This window comes from Pipistrellus kuhlii, unplaced genomic scaffold (genome assembly GCF_014108245.1).
Source record: "Pipistrellus kuhlii isolate mPipKuh1 unplaced genomic scaffold, mPipKuh1.p scaffold_m20_p_4, whole genome shotgun sequence".
NCBI lineage: Eukaryota > Metazoa > Chordata > Mammalia > Chiroptera > Vespertilionidae > Pipistrellus > Pipistrellus kuhlii.
The window spans coordinates 62,374,912-62,392,212 of NW_023425540.1; the positions used below are offsets into that span (position 1 = coordinate 62,374,912).

Genomic DNA, 17,301 nt, shown 5'->3' on the forward strand with positions numbered 1-17,301 from the left:
GACTGAGAGCTGAGTACATGGGCATACCTTGAGACAGAGGATTTGGTTTACCCAATGGATAAGTCTTTTTTCACTAAGTTGGGATTCCCCAAATGTCAGAATAAGAAGGGCATACTTTGGTGACAAACACCCACCACTTTAGCTCAAGTCCTCTTTGGCCAGTTAACCTTCTAGAAAAGAGCTTTCTTTTTTACAGAAAGGTATATATCAGTTTACTGATGAGCTAGTATGAAAGAGGAGAGATCTCCATTGCTCTATGGACAGACTTTCAGATAATCACCTGTTTTAGCCTCTTCTCCCACTGTTCTCTGAGCCCAACTCTTGAGCTTTTGTATATGCTGCAAGGAGAGATCATCTGTTTCCCTTTCTGTGAGTGTTCTTTTGGTTATTCTGGGCTATGAATCCCTCCTCTCTGTTTGATTTTTTTAAAACACTACCATTTGATTTCTGCCTGCCAGAAATATGTTGAAGTCTGTCATCTACTAATAACCCCCTCCATAATTTATTCATTGGTTGGGATTTATTATTCTTTTTAAATTTTCCTCTGCTATTATATTAATTGGGTCTTAGATGAAGGGAAAGCAGTAAGTATGCTTACTGTGCCATCTGGAATCAGAGAAAACAAGGTTTCATTTTTAAGTTTACCTGTTATAACTTAAATTTGACCTGAAGATTGTTTTGATAACTAGAGGATTCATCTACAACTGACAGACAAATTACATCAAGAGGCTGACTCAGTGATGAATTGTACCCAATTAATTGCATCAAATACAGATTTTTTTTTGTCTGTAAGGCAGATGCCAAGGACAGAACATAAATGTTTATGTTAGATAGGCACAAGTCATCCTATGAACCAACATTTGTAGAAACTTTAAAAATAAAGTTGGTAAGTCTAATTCTTCCAAGAGAAAGGGGCCACTTAACTCCTTCAAAGTTTTAGATGCACTCTCAGTTCCTCAGATCAATTCAATATGACAAAGGGGAACTGAACTGACTCTAAATTTCCATAGTCTGTAATGCCATAGTCTCTTCTTGCCCAGTTATGGGCTACTATTTGCTCCTCCTGCTATTGGCATAAGGCCCCATCCCGGTTACAGCTTCCATGTCACCATCCACAGTGATCTGTGGCTGTGTTCTTTCAGCCTCGTACTTACACACCTCCTAAATTCCTCTGTCACTAGTTTCTGATGGTTACTACCTAGGATGTGTCTAGACCCATAAGTATGATACAAGTCAATTTGTACAAACATGAGATGGAATAACAAGGATGAGAAAGTATCTGAAACAATATTAAAACTCATTTCTAACAATTTTCAGTGCACTCCCCCAACGTTAATCCTTGTCCTTTTGTCCTGCTGTGGTGTCACTTGTGAGGGAGGATGACAAATTCTAAGAAGCTGGGTTTGGAAAGGGCTCTACTGTGGCAGAGTGTTTGTTTTCCCACCCCAAAATGAAGAACACTGCTATCTCAGATAATGCTTGAGAACTGCTGAACACTATTCACTGTTAGGATCTAGACAAATCCAGACATGCATTTTGACACTCCATAGTGCCCCTCTTATATCATGTGCTCAATCCTACTTAAAGCACAGAATTTGCCTGTAAGGATTTCACTGTGTGACCTTGCTCTGAACACTTAGCTAAGGGTCCTTGATTCTGGATCTTGTTCCATCTTCAAAGAAGTACTTAAGCACAAAGCAACTGCTTCTACATACTGTGCCATTTTGCCAACTAGCATGGCTCAGTAATTGAACCAGGAGGTCACACTTCAATTCTAGGTCAGGCCACATGCCTGGGTAGTGGGATTGATTCCCACTGTTGGGTGTACAGGAGACAGCAGATCTATGAGTCTCTCTTATCATTGATGTTTGTATCTATTTCTCCTTCTCCTGTCCTCTCTTAAATAAGTTAAAATGTATTTAAAAATAAATAAATACTGTGCCATTTTAATAACTGTAAATTGAGGAGTATTTATATCAATTTTATTTGTAAAATCTAAGTTAATAATTCTGGGAAAAGACTTGTTATTTTAAATAAATGACAATGAATATTTTTCTATGAAAATATAGTATTATTTTGTGATGAGAAACAATGGTAGGAGTTTACAAAACTCCTTATTTAAAACTTGAAAATGTCCTATATAATGCAAATAGCTGTATTTACTTAGAGTCTTGACCTACCACACATCTTATTTGATATAAATAGATGAAGAAATCTCCATAATTAAAGTGCAATGGTTTCTCTGTTAAATTATGTCATCACAGACATTAATGTTACAGAATAGAGAGCCCAGAAATAAACCCTCACTTTTATGGTCAATTAATCTATAACAAAAGAGGCAAGACTATATACAATGGGATAAATGGTATATCATCAATAAATGGTGTTGTGTAACTGGGCAGATACATGCAAAAGAAAGAAAAGAAAAGAAAAAAGAAAAAAGAAAAGAAAAGAAAAGAAAAGAAAAGAAAAGAAAAGAAAGAAAAGAAAAGAAAAAAGAAAAGAAAAGAAAAGAAAAGAAAAGAAAAGAAAAGAAAAGAAAAGAAAAGAAAAGAAAGAAAGAAATAGAAAGAAAAGAAAAGAAAGGAAACTGAATAATCCTTTTTATACCATATACAAAAATAAACTCAAAATGGAAGAGAGACTAAAATGTAAGATTGAAATCATGAAACTCCTAAAAGAAAAACAGATAAACTCTTTGGCACCAGTCTTACCTTTATGGATATGTCTCTTTGAGCAAGGAAAACTAAAGCAAAATAAACAAATGGCACTTCATCAAAATAAAAAGCTTCTCACAGCAAAGGAAACCATCAACAAAACAAGACAACCTACTGAAAAGGAGAATATTTTTAAAATGATATATTTGATAAGGGGCTGATACCCAAAATACATGAGAAATTCATATGACTCAAAACAAAAAAAGTAAACAATCTGATCAAGAAATGGGCAGCAGACATGAAGAGACGTTTCTCCAAAGGAGACAAAGAGACATATGAAAAGATGCTCAAAATTACTAATAATCAGGAAATTGCAAATCCAAACCACAATGAGGAATCACCTCACGAAGATCAGAATGGCTAGTATCAAACAATCGACAAACAGGATGTGTTGGCAAAGATGTGAAGAGAGGGGAAACCTTGTGCACTGTTGGTGAGACTGCAAGTTGGTGCAACTGCTATAGAAAACAGTATGGAGATGCCTCAAGAAACTAAAAATAGATCTACCCTATGGTATATATGTATAACACACACACACACACACACACACACACACACACACACGAGGCCCGGTGCATAAAATTCATGCTCTCAGGGGAGTCCCTCATACTGGCCTGCACCTTCTGGAAGTCTGGGAGATCCCAGATCAATGATGTCCCACAGAGGGAAGCCCTGCCCAGCACACTGGGGCTCTGCGATTGATAACAATCAGCACAGAGGGAGACCCTACTCATCCTACTGGGGCTCTGGGATCAATTACAGAGCAAAGGGAGGCCCTTGCCACCTGGCCTGGGCTCCACCATTAATCCCCGCCCACAGGGAGGTCCTGCCCACCCTGCTGGGGCTCTGGGATCAATGGCAGAGCAGAAGGAGGCCCTTCCCACCTAGCCTGGGCTCTGCCATTCATCACTGCCCACAGGGTGGCTATGCCTAGGGCTCTGCGATGGGACCTCCCAGCCGTGGCCACTTGCCTCAGCCCTCAAAGCAGCGAGCGGCTTTGTCCAAAAAGATGTCCAGAAGACATCCAGTTTATCTGGTCTAATTAGCATGTTACCCTTTTATTAGTATAAATATATATAATGGAAAATTATTCATTAATAAAATGCAATAAAATCTTGCCATCTGTGATAATATGATGGACTTAGGGGGTATTATGCTAAGTGAAATAATTCATACAGGAAAAGACAAGCCACATGGTTACACTTAAATGTGTAATCTTAAAAAAACAAACAAAACAAAAAACCTCCAAATCCAGCAGGTGTGACTCAGTGGATGAGCATTGACCTATGAACCAGGAGATCACAGTTTGATTTGTGGTTAGGGGTCCTGCTGGGGTTGCAGGCTAGATCATTTGAGGAGTGTGTGCAGGAGGCAGCCAATCAATGATTATCTCTCCCATCCTCTCTGAAATCAATAAAAAATATATTTTAAAAAACTAAAAAAAAAAAGAATAAACAAAACAATAATAGGCTTATAGAAACACATAAAATTGATTGTTGCCAGATGGGGGAGTGTTGGAGGTACGGGTAAAAAAGGTGAAAAGGGAATATTGTTAGTAATATGGTGATAAGTTTGCACAGTGACAGATAATTACTAAACTTAGTGTAAGGTATATAAATGTTTAACTATATTGTTCATCTATAACTAATATATTACATTCTGATTATACTAAATTTTTTTAAAATAATCAAATAAAAATAAATTATGTCAGTTCTAGATAAATGCTCTTCTAGAAAAAAAATGTAAATAAAGGACAACTTGCATACCATTTCTTATACCAGTGTTTGTCATCCATGTAGTTGGTTAGTATCTTGGGGAGGAGTTTGGATCTCAGTTTTCAGTATTTTTTAAAGCAGCTGGCAATTCAAATATGCATCCAAGTTGAAAGACTACTCTTCAAAATATAGAATGTCAATACTTGCATTACATTTAAAAAGAGCAGCTCTAAACTTTAATCCCTAATGTAAAGCCAGTGGAACATTGTGGAGAGTAAAGCAATATTATTTAGAGTTCATATGCTTGTTCATAGATGACCTGGGGCAGTTGAAAATGTCGATTTCCAGAGCACTCTCCCAATTCAGAGGGCCCCCTGATTCATTCCAGACTCAATAAGTCTGGGGTGAGAACCAAGAATGTACATTCTAACATGTATCCCAGCTAATTCATAGGTTCATATATGAACAGTAAATATCAACTTTGCACTCCAATAAAGACATACAGTACATGTCAAGGGAGTCTAAAGTACAGTGATAAGTCACAGGCATGTGTGAGAGAGCCCATGTAAGCCTTCCCATGGGAAGTCATGACACTGTCTTGGATCACAGAAAAATGTACAGTGAGATGCCAGAAATATCCTTAGAGGTACTGATGTTTGGATAATGAGAGCATAAAACTCATTCACCAGGGTGGTAACAGCAGTCAGCTGCATGAGAAGGAAATGGCACTGGACAGTGGAGGTGACAATGGATCTCAACCCCCTTTGGCCTTGTATCCACTCTGAGTATGGAGAATCACTTTGATGAATCTCTCCTCACTTTCTAGTTGCTTTATCCTAAGCACTCTCTCATCACTTTATGCTTACCGTAGTTCTCATCTGTTTACTGAAGTATGAGGTCCCCAACTTTTACTTAACTATTGGCCTAGAGAAGCACTTCCTTCTGAACATAAATGAAAGATGTAGAAGTAGACACTATACAGGGTCAGCAAACTATAATCAACTGCTTACTTGTTTTTATTTTTTTAAGTTTTTATTTATTTATTTATTTATTTATTTATTTTATTTCAGAGAGGAAGGGAGAAGGAAAGAGAGAGAGAAACATCATGATGGGAATCATTAATTGGCTGCCTCCTGCTTGCCCTCTACTGGAGATCAAGCCCCAACCCAGGGCTTACTCTTGACTTTATAGAAATGTAATAGGCAGGAGACCTGTCAGCTTGAGTTCATTTTCTGTTCACTGTGCTTTTCTTGGAGATACATACATCTTGGATTTGTTGAGAGATTGTATAAACCAATCATGTTTCCCATGATCTGGTCAAGAATACAGTGAACCTTTGTCTATGCAGAGGGAAGAACTCTCTGTGTTCCTGGATTTATTTTCAGAAATTGTTTCTGTGAGTCTAGAGTTTAATCTCTGTTTCCATCGGGATAAAACTTGCTTTAAATAAGCTCTTTTCAAGTCCCTAATTGAGAACAAGAAGCCATGGTTCAGATTTACTCTAACCATTTAAGAGTCTTCATTTTACTGATAACAAAAGGTGATACAGACTACCCAGCTCAACATAAATCTCACATCTCACATAGAGATTGGAGAGTAAGATTGCTGGCTAATCTTCCAGAGTTCCAAACAAGTCTTAGATTAATCAAATGGAGAATTCACATTTTACTGAACTTTTTCTTATTAAGAAACTTCCTCCTAAAACCACCACCCATACAGCTTACACCTTGTTCTCAATTGATAACAAAGATAAATCCTTAAGAGAAAGCATGATGTCTGCATTAGAAATATAGCTTCATGATACATTACTTCAAAACTTAGTGGCTTAAAACAACAATATTATGTCATTGTATGTCAAGAATTCAAGCATAGTTTAGCTGGTCCACGGGCTCTGGGTTCTCACAAGGCTGCAATCAAGGAGCTAGCTAGAGCTGCTGTCATTTTTATGTTCAACTGGGAAAAGTTGCTTTTCTAAGCTTACTCACTTGGCTGTTCCCCATGAACTGTCAGACTAAGGGCCTTAGTTTCCCATCAGTTATTACCCAGAGGCCTCCCACCTTAGTTCTTCACCATGTAGTTCTCTCTACAAAGAGCAGCGTACAGTATAGCAAATGGTTTCATCAGAATGAGCAAGCAAAGGAATGGAGAGGGAGAAACATGGGAAATGCTAGTGAGATTGAAATCACTGTCTTTTCACAACCTAATCTCAGAAGTGGCATTCCATCCCTTTGCCATATTGTAAGTGTTAGAAGTAAGTCCAGCCCACACTTAAGGTAACAGGATTACACAGGGTGTGAACATCAGCAAGTGGGACCCCTTGGAGACATCTTAGAAGTCTCACTACCACAACCTTCTTATGAGTCAAGCTGCCAAAGGAAACTAAAATCTTAAGGGAGAGAAAGAGTTTCAGGAGTTTACTTGCTAGACTGGCATGAGTTTTAAATATTGTAAAAGACTTGTCCCATTCTTCTTATGAGCAGCTACTTCAAACTTACTCTTCACAAATCTCTCAAATTCATCACCTCCACCTTCATATTCAGTTCCTCACTGGCTGAGAAAATGTTCCTTACAAAGACATGGTTCCTTATTCACAGAGAAAATGAAAGCAATCAAATGTGATTTTGCAAACTGCAGACTGTCCTAAGAAAAATATGTGGCTATATTTTTGCTTATCCTTTTCCTAAAATTCTGATTTCAAAGATAGAGATATTCCTGTTTGATGATAATTTCTTGCTGAGACAACCTTTATTCCCCCCCCCCCCCATTCAAAGTCCCCACTTCCCATTTCTTCCTTTTCCTGTACTCTCACACAAGTCTCTCTGATGGCTTCTGTCATAGCATGTCAGGTGCCAAAGTTTCTCCATGTTTTCTCCTTGTTCCCTTCAGATAATAACCATTGCTTTACAGTTACCTGCTTACCTACTTCTCTCTCCACAATACACTTAAACATGGTTCATATTTTCACCAAGGTGTGAATCAAACTCTTGTCAAAGTGATTTGCTTCTAGCTATATTCAATTGCCACTCTCAGGTCTTAGCTTAATTAGATTTCTGTATCATTTACTACTCAAGATTGCCCCCACCTCTTGAGGTACTCCCATCCTGACATCTATAATACCACCGTGTTATGTCATTGCTGTACCTGGCTGTCAATCTTCCTGGACCTCTTGGCAGAGAAATCAGTCTGAGCCCAACCCTTTCATGCTCACTTCCTGATTTATTGGTCAGGGACTTTCCCCCCCTTTTTATTCCATAAGTACCCTTAAGAAGACTTTTGCCACTTTCCTGATTTTAATTACCATCTCCATGTGAACAACTGAAGTTTTATCTTCAGCATAAATTTCTCTCTCCTAAGTCTACCTACATAAGAAAAAAATCCACTTAGTAACTTAAGTTCAATATCAAACTAAACTCTTAAACCTCTTCAACCAAATTGGCAGCAACTAATAGGCTCCTCCTCTCTATGAGTAGAACTCCCACCATTCTGCCATACAGTCAGATCCTGGGTGAATCCCTAACTTCTCCCTTTACAATGAAGAAGAAAAACTTAAGTGAAAGGATAATCCTTACCCAGTACTTCACAGGCCCCACACTCCATATTTATTGATAATAAAAATTAGACATATAAAGAACTGAATGAAAATTATAAATGTAAGTAAGTGACCTTGAGCACCAAAAAAGCTTTATAAACCCCCTGGAGCCCTAGCAGTGTGAGGAAGTGAGATCGACCCCCAAACCAAACAAAGCCAGAGCATGCTGCGTCCCTGCGTACCACTCCAATGTCCTGCCACCATCGCCTCACGCCCAAGAGAAAGGCTGTAGGAGATGCTAAAGGAGATAAAGCCAAGGTGGAGGAGGAGCCACAGAGGAAATCCACCAGGTTATCAGCTAAACCCACTCCTCCAAAGCCGGAGCCCAAGCCTAAAAAGGCCCCTGCAAAGAAGGGAGAGAAGGTACCAAAGGGAAAAGGGAAAGCTGGTCCTGGCAAAGATGGAATAATCTGCAGAAAACAGAGATGCCAAAACAGACCAGGCACAGAAAGCTGAAGGTGCTGGAGATGCCAAGTGAAGTGTGTGATTTTCATAACTGTGTATATCTGGTGACTGTATGATTTGTTATTTTTTTTTGGGGGGGGAGGACATATAGTACTAACAGAATGTCTCCAAAGCTGGACTGACATGGGGGGGACACCTTTCCCCTTCTAGTTTTGAGAAACTTCCTCTTGGTTCCTGGGAGGAGGGATCTCTTGATGTTGACACACATTAGCCATCTTGGCACAAACACCTTGTCATGTGGGGGGAAATTTTTTTTTGGTTTTTATGTCCTTTTCTCCCTCTTTACTTTAAGTGTAGACTTTGGATCTCTTAAGCCCAGAGAACTTTTGGGATCTGACCAAAAAAAATTGGTTTCCAGTATGTTGGGCAATCCGGACTTTCCAGTGTCACCAGTGAGATGGCCTCCCTCAAAAGAGCAGCAGTTCCTTTCTAGACTGTGGATCTACAGATTGATATTCTCTGCCCATTTTCATTTCATTTCCCGAAAGTCAGGGTCGGCTTGTGAAAAGTTGTTAAACAACATGCTTAATGTGAAATGTCAAACTTCACTCTAAACTTTCCCTGTTCAAAGAATCAGATGAAGACTTTATTGGGTTTTATAGTGGCTTTCTGATTTTGGTAGTTCATTGAAGAAGGGAGTTTGAAAGTTGTTGTATACTGTTAACCATTGTCTGTCCATGTCTGCCTGAAATACCATGACTGTTTTCGGAAAGTATCTTTAAGAAAGCTGGGTACAGTTTGGCTTGGAACAAAAAAGTGACCTATATGGTCCATGTGTTGGGCAGAATAATGGCCCCTGCAAAGATACCCGTGCCCTAATGCTCAGAACCTGTGACTAGGCTACATTACATGGCATGAGGAAATAAAAGTCACAGATGCTAAGGTTGCTAATTAGATAATCTCAAAACAGGGAGATTTATCTTGAATTATCTGGTTTGGCCCAATGTAATTACAAGAGCCCTTAAAAGTGGAAGTAGAATGAGGGGAAAAAGGTTCAGTGTCAGTCTACAGCATGAGAAAGTTTAACCAACTGTGGCTTTGAAGATGAAGGGAGCTATGAGTCCAGGAATGAGGAGAGCCTTTAGAAGTTGATGGATTTCCCCCTGGAGTCTCCAGAAAGGAACACAGCCCGGCAATCACCTAGATTTTAGCTCACAACTATGATATGTGTGTAAACAGATATTTTTGTTTGCAGTAAATAGTACATATGATATCCAAGATTATTTCTCTGCAGTGTCAAATCTACATTGGATGAGCTTTCTTGTCTTTATTTTTTATGTTTTTTTTTTTCTTCTTAGAGAGATAGAGAAAGAAGGAGATAGGAAGAGAGGGACAGAGAGGGTTGTTATTCTACTTATTTATGCATTCATTGTTGGTTCTTTTATGTGTTCTACTCTGAGATCAGACCCACAACCTTGGCATATAAGGATTATGCTCTAGCCAACAAAGCTACCTACCTAGGCCAAGTTTTCTTGTTTTTAAATGTATGTACACAGTAACTATCAATGCCATAGGAATAATTAAATTATATTACTCTGCTTCTGTTGTACTTATTTTTAAAGTGGAATTAAAACTATAATCAATGCATTTCAAATATGTCATGAGAGAAACACATTATTAAGTCAATATCAACAGTATACAAAAAGTGGCTCTTTTTCTGACTCTTCGAAAATTAGCTCCATGTTTTTTTTAAATGCTATGAAGAAAACAAAAATAAAGTTGGAAAAACTACCAGAACTTGGTATGGTATATAATAATTATTAAATGTAAAATACACTCTCACTTGTTACATGAATGAAGTTATTTCTTAACAATTTCAAAAAAGGGCTTATTATTTTGTCCAGTAAATCTGTTTCACTGGAAAGAATAACACATGACATTCACTTTCCCTTTGATTAATAAGCAAAGTTCAGAAAGATGCTACAGACCCAAAGTAAAATAAAACAGCCCTCAGACTTTCAGGAATATAGATAGCTTAGAATTTATTCTTCCAAAGGGCACTACTACTAGGGGATGAAACACAAAACTGGATATTTTGAATAGCATTAGCAATGTTTTATATTTGTTCAAATCTAGTAGTTTTTTTTTTTTGTATAAAGCATCAGTTTTTATAGAGAAATAGAAATTCTACTGGCTTACATGTCTTCATTAGTTTAGGACTCTAAAACAAAGAAAATTAGAAAAAACAAGCATGAGTCAGAAAAAATAAAAATATTTATTTTTATTTTTTTTCTATTTCTTTTTAATTTAATTTTTTAATTTTTATTTTTTTATTTTTAGATATTTTATTGATTTTTTTGCCCCCTCCCTCCCTCCCACATATCCCCTCCCTCCCCAGAGTTTTATGTCCATTGGTTGTACTTATATGCATGTATACAAGTCCTTCGGTTGATCTATTATCTCCCCCAGATCTTCCTCCCCTCCCCACTGTAATTTGACAGTCTGCCTGTTGCTTTACTTTCTCTATATCTGCCTCTTGGTTCATCAGTTTATAATGATCTTTATCATCCACCAATGAGTGAGGTCATGTGGTATTTCTCTTTCATTGATTGGCTTATTTCACTCAGCATGATGCTCTCCAACTCCATCCAGGTTGCTGCAAATGATGAGAATTCCTTCTTTTTTTATGGCAGCATAGTATTCCATTGAGTAGATGTACCATAGTTTTTGGATCCAATCATCTGCTGACGGGCACCTAGGCTGTTTCCAAATTCTGGCTATTGTAGATTGTGCTGCTATGAACATAGGGGTGCAAATATCCTTTCTGATTGGTGTTTCTAGTTTCTTGGGATATATTCCTAGAAGTGGGATTACTGGGTCAAATGGGAGTTCCATTTTCAGTTTTTTGAGGAAACTCCACACTGTTCTCCACTGTCGTTGCACCAGTCTGCATTCCCACCAGCAGTGCACGAGGGTTCCTTTTTCTCCGCAACCTCGCCAACACTTGTCGTTTGTCGATTTATTGATGTTGGCCATTCTGACAGGTGTGAGATGGTACCTCATTGTTGTTTTGATTTGCACCTCTCGTACAATTAGTGACTTTGAGCATGTTTTCATGTGCCTTTTGGCCTTCCTTCTGTCTTCTTTTGAAAATATTCTATTTAGGTCCATTGCCCATTTTTTAATTGGATCATTCATCTTCCTTTTATTTATTTGTATAAGCTGTCTGTAAATGTTGGAGATTAAACCTTTATCAGTGGTATTATTTGAAAATATGTTCTCCCACACCGTGGGCTTTCTTGTTGTTTTGTTGATGGTTTCTTTTGCTGTAAAAAAGCTTTAAAATATTTTTTACATCTAATAAATTTTCAAGTAGCACATATATCCTGGCAGTCTCTTGGCACTGGATCACATACAGAAACTGTATACTTGTTAAGAAATGATTGAAAAATTGCTCAAAGTGCTTTATTGGCTTCATGTCATTTTTCCCACAATGGCAAATAATGAACTCCATTCCTGACAGAAAGAGGCCACTTGTATTCAAGTGCCAGTTACTTTCCTAATCAATTATGTCATCCTTCACATGCCTTCTCTTAAATAATATGAGTTGGAGACTAGGAAAATAGTAAAGCTCTGTTTTTCATTGTTCAAATTACAAGATACCATCCTATATAATAAAAGTGTGGTATGCAAATTGTTCCCTCAAAGGGGAGTTGTAGGGAATTTGACCAGGGGGTGGGGCTGACTGGGGGAAGGGAGGGAGGCCAAGGCCAGCAGTTGCTAGGGACCCTAGGAGTACACGAATTTTATGCACTGGGCCTCTAGTATTTTAATAAAATACACTCTCTTTTGCTAAAGATATTATCAAATGTGAAATAGCAGCAGCATTTACTTGTCAACACTAACATTAATTCCAAGTTCCTTTCTGAGTCCTGAAATAGCTCAGCATCACACTACCTCCATCCAGTGCAGGTCTTAATGGCTTGAATTAGCTATGCAGCTTCCATATCTCCACAGAGACTACAGAATAATCACTTTTATGTGTAAATACATTTAGTGTAACTACCCTAGAGGCAGCAGTGGCTGCTGCAGTTATTAATGAAGATGCACTTAATTTGATGCTTACCCAAATCACTCAGAAAAATTCAAGAGGCTGAGCATAATCTGAGTTCAGACTCCATGCACACCATATTTGATAAAACCAGATAAAGCTAATACAATTACTGGCTTTTAAAACAGTGACTGCTTTTGTGGTTAGGATGTAAAATATGCAAGTAATTTTCCCCTCCCAAGGATAGTCAGTACTTGGTTTTGAATATGTTGCTTGAATCTCTTAATGTAAAATCTCTAGGATTACTGGCTAGTCTTTATTATAATACAGCCAACACAAAGACAAAAAAATAGTGAAAGAAAATATGAGGATGGCTGACATCATACACAAATTTGCTTTTGCTGTCACCACTGTCCTTTGGTTACTTGAAAAACTCCCACCAATATACACCTAAATTTTAATTGGGTTGTGCCATGTAGTAAACTTAGAAGGTTTGATTGGCTAAGCCTTAATATACAAGTTCCTGGTTTCTAGGCTAAGGGCACCTCATGATCTACTGAGGAAATGTGCACACAGTACTATCAGTTATATCTCCAGCTCCATGGGACTGTGCAGTTAGTGTATAAGAAGGGCACAACTTTTCTTATCTTGAGGGTCTTTCTGCCCAGGCTAAGATGTGTTTCCAGAGTCTGTCTTGCCATCTGCACTTCTATCTTTTCTATCCTATTTCCATAGCCTGATAAATCAGTAGCTAATTTCCTCTCCTCACTTGAGATTTTTGCCCTTGCCTTGCCTGCATTTCATATGTGCCCATGAAGACCTACATCCATCTATTTTTTTATCTGTTTTTATTTTGGCAAATCCACCCTTTACCTTTGAATGTTTCCTTAAATTGGAACACCATGTCAAACACAGCAAGTAGGTCGATAGAAGCAGAAACCACTCAGGATGAACTTGAGACATTTGTGCTTCTGCAAGCCTACTCACTCCAAAATCACAACTTCAGGTCCTGGCCTGCAAGGTTGGATTCTACTGAATTACTTTGTTCCCAACCTGCCTGAATCTTGGATCCTCAATGCAGAAATATTTTACTAAACACTACTAAAACTTCTGTGGCTCTCCTGCACACGAGACTGACTTAGGGATCTGATGGAGCTGAGTAAGAATTAAATTCAAAACCTTGGATTAAAAAGGAAGAAAAGTTAGGAGCTTTCCCTGGTAGAATCTTCTTAAGTATCAGGGCTGATCACTTCTTAAACCATCCCCTTTTTGCCCAAATGTAGAAGCTCCTTTCTCATTAGGAATTAGATTAGGAACATCCACAGAGGATAAAACCTCCTCTCTACTTACTCAGTAATATGAAATACCAAGTGCAGTTCTTGCACTGGGAACAGTTATATATTGTTTGTGGGGTGATGCAATGTCTTTGAATTGGAAGAATTAGGACTGCATTTATCTGTGGTTGGCATCCCATACTTGAGTTTTTAATCTAGTAAGTTTTCCCAGGATATTATTTCAAGTAAATCAAGCAAAGTAGTAAATACTATTGTAGCTCAGGTTTATTATCCACCCATTCATGCGTGATGACTCCTGCCAGGCCCCACACCAACCTGCAGAGAAAATATGCCCCCTTCATGCTCACAAGAAATCCAACCCATGAAGCATGTTGTGATTTTAATAGCCTTTGCAACTGCGGAATCACAGAATATTTTCATTCTAATCCCTATTAAATAATTCTGTTTTCCCCTAGATTCAAGTCCTTATTCAGCCCTGGGTGTGTTTTTTCTTCTACAAACTTTTTGCTTACAAAGGATCTAGCCTCCTGCCTCTGCCCTTCATGTTTCCTTAGGAAGTTTCCATCCTTATTACATAGTGCAGTTAAACTCCACTGCAGTATCTACCTCCAGTCTTGTATATCCAAATCCATCACTGTAATGTGCAAAGCGAGGAAACTTCAACTTTAAGACCCATCCTTCTCCGAGGACACTTTAATGGCCCCCTTTTGTTACTTTACTTGACCTTTGGTGTCTTACCCCTGAATCAGACATCCAGACATCCAGGACTATCAAAATGTGTATTTTAAAAATCCTTAATGTACTCTATTGAAGAATATTCATGAATCAAATGTTCTCTATATCTTTATACATATGGACAAAAGACACCCCTAAATTGCTGTATTTTAGTCTTCTCAACTGAGAAGGGAGTGTCACCATAGTATTCTTGCCCTTTTCCTTTTTGTTGATAATGAAGATTTCATTGTCTTAAGAACTCATTGCTGAATTCAGAAGAAAATTCTGCTCGCTATTTTCACCAATGCATTGTCTGTCAATATTCAAATGCAAATTAAAGTTCTTTGCACCTCCCATGTATATCCCAATTCTGTAGGTTTGAATTGTCATAGAACAAAGCACCTGAGCTAGGGAGTGGATACAGAGCTTCCCTTATGTACCTCAAATGCTGCTTCTTTTGAGATTCTGGGGAAAATTAGGCACCTGATTCATTAAACTAATCTATAGCAAAGCCTCACTGTACAAAATGTAGATTCTATTAAAGCTCATTTACAACACAGAAGTGGTCATAGAATTTTTACACCTAAGATAGTCTGCAACCCTCTTAAAGAAAACAACATCCAATTTAAATGCTACAAATTAACAAAGTGTTTAAAATGTCTTTCTGTATGTTATCCCTCATTAGCCAAAATCCTTTTGTCTCTTGAAAAATACAAATGTCCCTGTCAATTTAGAATTAAATTTGATTACCAAATGACATTATCAATGACTTCTAAATAAAATCATAGGTTCTAATAATCTAACTTAGCATTTTACTCCCATGTCAACCAGGAATTATGAGATTCATATTATAGCTAGGTTTCCTTTTTGGTTTTGTTTTGTTTTTTTTTAATCAAAAATATGCCTCAGTTTATTAAACATAATTTATAGTGATGTAGCTTTTATAATTTTATATCATTTGATGGATATCAATAATAAAATGTACTGTCATTAATCTTTATCTTTAAAAGAATGATCACTGACATTTAATAAAATATATATTACATGTAGATCATGGCAGGATGGGGCAAAAGTAGGTTTACAACTATGTACACAAAACAGTTTATTCTAGTATCATTATATTATTTCCATATGAAGAACTATAAAGCTACTTTTGCCACACTAAATATATACTAGGGACCCAGTGCACCTTGAAAGGAACCATGGGCTGGGAGGCTTAGGTGGGCACAGGAGTGGGTCTCAGTCCATCCTCCGTGGCCCCAGCCGACTCCTCTTATCATGGCCCCAGTTTCCCTATATGCCATCAGCTCTGCTCCCACTGCTCCCACGCACTGATGGCACCAGCCTCACTCACTCTCGCTGACAGCACAAAGCAATTGGGGCTGACACCAGCAGCGAGTAGGGTCAGCACTGTCAGCAGGTGCAAGCAGTGGCTGCTGCCCAGATATCCCCTCAGGAGCAGGGGAAGGTGGAGAAGCCCTGGGGGCAATCAGGGCTGGCAGCCACTGCCCACACCCACTGATGACACTTAGCAGTTAAGACCAGCACTGGGTACCAGTAGCGGCAGCAAGTGGGACCAGGCGCAAGCACCCAGTGTGACCACAGCACGTGGGAGCAAAGAATTTTCAATAACCACCATAGGCTCACCCTGATGACAGTGACAGGTGCCCTGCCTTGGTCTGGTGCCCTGCTCACCAGCTCCACCATTCTGCCATGGCCAATGCCTGCCATGTTCTGCGTGTGCCCCCTGGTGTTCAGTGCAAGTCATAATGACCAGTTGTTCAGTTGTTCTGCCATCCAGTCTATTTGCATATTAGGGTTTTATAGATAAGATAGATAGATAGATAGATAGATAGATATAATATAGATATAGATGATGTAGTTATATATAGATATATAGATATAGATATATAGATGATATAGATATAGATATAGATATAGATATAGATATAGATATAGATATAGATATAGATATAGATATATAGATAATAGATAGATATAGATATATAGATATAGATATATAGATATAGATATAGATAGCCTCACTTCTGGTTTCTTACATTTTGATCCAAGTCTTTACTCCATTCATTTGGACAATTCCAATTACTTCCCAACTAGTCTTACTTCCAAACTCTCTACCCTCCAATCCAAACTATATACTAGTATATATATTCATTTTTTTTGCTATAAAGCTCACATCACTCCTCTTACATTTACAAGCCTTAGAGCCCCTCATTGCTTAAAATGAAACCAACCTCAGCATAACACTCAAGGCCCTATACAATCTGAACCCAAACTTATTCATATTGTTCAAGATACAAGTCATAAAAACTGTTCCTTAATCATGTTCTTACTTTTCCGCTCTTCTACTTTTGTTCCTTGTTATCCCCTATATGTTTAATATTCATTATAATCCTTTACAGTCTGTTCAAGTGTCTGTTTAGATTCTTTCTCATATGACTATGCCCTCTACAAGAGGTCTCTCCCATAAACTCCTAGAAAGCTTTGCTTATATTTGATATGAAATATTATGGCTTTTTCCCATTTTCATATTAGATTTATAGCCCCCAAAACTATTAATATCAGATTCTTTTCACTAGCTAACCCAGAGCATTGTGCATATAAATAGTTCAATAGATGTATATAGGTGACATGGATGAAATAATAATTTATGTGTAAGTCAGGGGCCTGCAAACTGTGGCTTGCAGGCTAAATATTGTCTCCTACCAGTTTTTTTGTAAATTAATATTTTGAGGACACAGTCATGTGTATTTGTTTACACAATATCTATAGCTGTTTTGCACTACAACAGCAG

At 38.0% G+C, this 17,301-nt stretch overlaps 1 pseudogene; it reads left to right on the top strand.

Annotated features, from left to right (window-relative positions):
• Positions 1-8,210: 8,210 nt before the first annotated feature.
• Positions 8,211-8,499, top strand: LOC118703659 (annotated as a pseudogene).
• Positions 8,500-17,301: the final 8,802 nt, after the last annotated feature.